The sequence below is a fragment of the Aplysia californica genome, unplaced genomic scaffold (genome assembly GCF_000002075.1).
Source record: "Aplysia californica isolate F4 #8 unplaced genomic scaffold, AplCal3.0 scaffold00063, whole genome shotgun sequence".
In the NCBI taxonomy this organism is placed as follows: Eukaryota; Metazoa; Mollusca; class Gastropoda; order Aplysiida; family Aplysiidae; genus Aplysia; species Aplysia californica.
In genome coordinates this window covers 681,110-684,471 of record NW_004797333.1, presented here as the reverse complement: position 1 = coordinate 684,471, position 3,362 = coordinate 681,110, and positions in this window count along the sequence as shown.

The following is a 3,362-nucleotide window of genomic DNA, read 5'->3' as shown; positions in this document are numbered from 1 at the left end:
CGCCACCCCACCCCTCCCTGTTTCCCCTCAATTCTACGCAAAGAAAGTTTTGAAATAAATTCTTTTTTTTCTTTAAATCAGGGGGAAAATCAGATCTCGTCGAAAAAAGGTCTAATATTTTTTTTCCCTTGAGGGGACTAACCAGAGGCTGCCTAGCCCGTCGAGTCGTTGTTATTTGTAAGTTCTTTCTTTACTAAAGGATCATTTCTTTATTAAAGAAACTTTCAAAACCTCCATAGTAGAAACAGAAGGATCTTTTTCACAAAAACATTATCAGCAACATAAGATCACTTTGTACTGGGTAAAATGCCCCTATTGTAAGGCCTCATGCATCACCCGAGATGTTGACTACGAACGTTTTCAAATATTTTCGCGTTCTTCCAAAATTATTCCTTCATCTTAGTTTGGTCTACTGGAATTGGGGGGGGGGGTAAGGGGGAGTGGGGGTGGTGGAGAAGTGCTCTGTTTTCTTGTTAAGCTATATTGTGTTTAGTATGGGAGCTAATTCAAGCAGTACAAACAGTTTTGGTGAAATGACAACAGTGAAGTTTTCAAGTCGCTGAAGCAGCTGAACCACTTTTTAACAGTTTTAATTTCTGCACAATTTGGTTTCCATTAGGAATGGTTCAGTGTAATCCTTTAATTTTCTCTGCGGAAAACAAAGCAAGAAAACTGCACGGTCTGTTAATTTCCCCATCAATATTTCCTAATTCTTTATTTACTTTTCGCAAAACGTGGCTGTTACTGTTATCGGCCTGAATCGTCATACACTTCTACTGAAGAAAAAGCTGAACAAAAAACTCGCGGCTTTTAAGCAAATTCGAAACGAAGTGTTGAACAGCCCAGTGAGTCGAAACAGGGCAATAGTTTGTTTTGGCAGTCTACCATGTCGTCCTCCATGGGTATCTGCAAGTCTCATTATATTCGTGCTCTTGTCTACCAAGCCCAGTGGCCCCTCGTGTCAGGCCGGGTGGAGAGTGTCATGAAATATGCAGCAACACGCAATGTGTCGGCACGTTATTGTTCGTGCTCACACAATGGACACTCTTAATGAACCGCCGAGAGCCAGGAGCGTCCTGCACTCCAGGGGTACGTCAGTTGACTCACAGAATTTGGGAAGAAAGTAGAAGCCGCATTGGGCTTTGCGGGACGGCTACACTCACCATTTGGGATAGCCGACAAATAAAAGGAATAGATTCATCGGCCAGAGTGATAAACGTTTTAATAAAATTGTGAACACAACCACCTGGCCATAAAAGAAATAATGTACTATCGCCATAATCAAATCGTAAATACTGCTCACATTAACACGACATTTAAGTTATTGAAATACATAAACATGTACTTCTGATATTCATAATCATGAATGTTGAGACTGCTATAATTTTCATACAGACGGAGTTGCGTTCGGAATTTCTGTCCCTTTTCCCAACTCTGTAGCCTGTGCTGAGGTCTGAAAAACCCGACATCGCAACAAAGAAAATAGCGTATGACGCAGTACAACAATGTCTGGTCCGAAATCATCAAAAGGAAACTATGTCATTGGGTCAAAGCTATAACAAAGTTTGTCGTGGGACATTCAATGCTCTAGACAATGGGAAATGTTTCTAACGTACTCATACGTTCGCTTTACAAATAAGAGGCAGAAGTGGCACAGTGACGATCTGCTTAGAATGGCAGAGCTTGAAGGATTCGTTCGTAAAACATGTTTAGCCATTGAAGTTGCCTTACGGTTGTTGTTTTTTCGAAAGTACGTGAATAACACTGGAGAGTATCTCCTCAATGGTAATAACTTTCGGGAGTTTCTAAAGTATTTGTTGCCGAAGTTCTCAAACTATACCGAAAATAAATTGCGGATGAAAATCTTGATCCCTGAAATAAAATTCCTCAAAATAATGAGCTTAAGACCACATATCAATATGATTGTGAATACATTCTACTATTGTTAGTTTCCACACAAAAAAGTCAGCAAGCAATCTGTTAGAAGATTTAGATCTATGTGTTCGAAAAAAAAGGGCATATCCACGTTGAGATGGTATTTTCTTTGCCAAATGTGTAATGCAGATGACTGATGTTGTAAGGCATAATATAGGCCAAAACTTATAGCGTTCTTCTGTGGGTCAGGTATTTTCTTTTTCGCTCGGATAAAGGACTTATGAGATTACAGATCCTTCATTAACAATGCCTTTGACTTCATCACTACGCACGAAAGTCGACAGGGGAGCGATCAGGAACATCTTGAATACATAATTACTTGAGTCGGCGTCAGCATAAGAGGCTGCAGCTAATGTCCAAAACCAGTGCTATCACTAGATTTCTTCTTCAATATTTGAATAAGAAATGATAATTTATTCCCGCATAATTCACATTGTCTATATATGCTTAATGACTTCCTTGGGGCCATGGCAAGTGTTTATGCTCATTATTAGCATAGAGCAAACCTTTGCCCCTTACAAAAGGAGCATTACGGCTAAGTTATCTGTTTCCAGTATATGCAAACCCCGAAATTAGCTCAGGATAACGACTAGCCATACCTTTAATGGAATGATCATTCGCTGAACTTTGACCATTGGCGGATAAATGACCAAACTGTATCTGCAACGTCTTTTAATGGGAACTTTAACTTACTCTGGCCACTTCTCATATTTTTCCAAAGGATTTTAAAAAATGATAAATACGCTGAAAGAACAAGGGTACCTAGAAGAAGAAAAGTAACATATTAACTATACAACTCAAATCAAGCCCAGACCACAAATGAAAAACCAATTTCAAATTTCAGTGGACTGCTTTTTTATATCTAGATCTACTGCTTAAAAATAGTCTGAGACTTCATCTGTGCTGGTTTTCGTAAAAATATATTAAGCTTGAATTGTGCTGTTCAGAGCCCGCTGTTTGTCCTATTCCTTGATCCAATCACTTGGCTTGTTATTGGGCGGGCAAACAAAAGCAATGAATCTGTTTCTCTCCTTCTTTCCTTTATTTAAAGATAAAAAGGGGGGGGGGTCTTTTGGTTGTATAACTGTATAATTCATGTACAGAGAAATGCGATAATATCACTTTTTGACGTTTTGGGTGGTTAGGCCTTCGAGTGTCATGGTGCTGGATTTTATTCAATTTTATTTAGTAAGCACTTGTATGTATTACAATTTTTAAGTTTAGGAAACGGTTTCAGTGATCAAAAGTGCATTATAAACAACTCAAAAGTTGACGGGTATATAGCTTGGTAACTGACGCTTGCTGGTGGTTGCTTTGAATCATTCTCTAACCCAGGAGCTGAGGAGCTTATAGTCAGAGCACAGAGACTCTCTCTGACACACACACACACACACACACACACACACACACACACACACACACACACA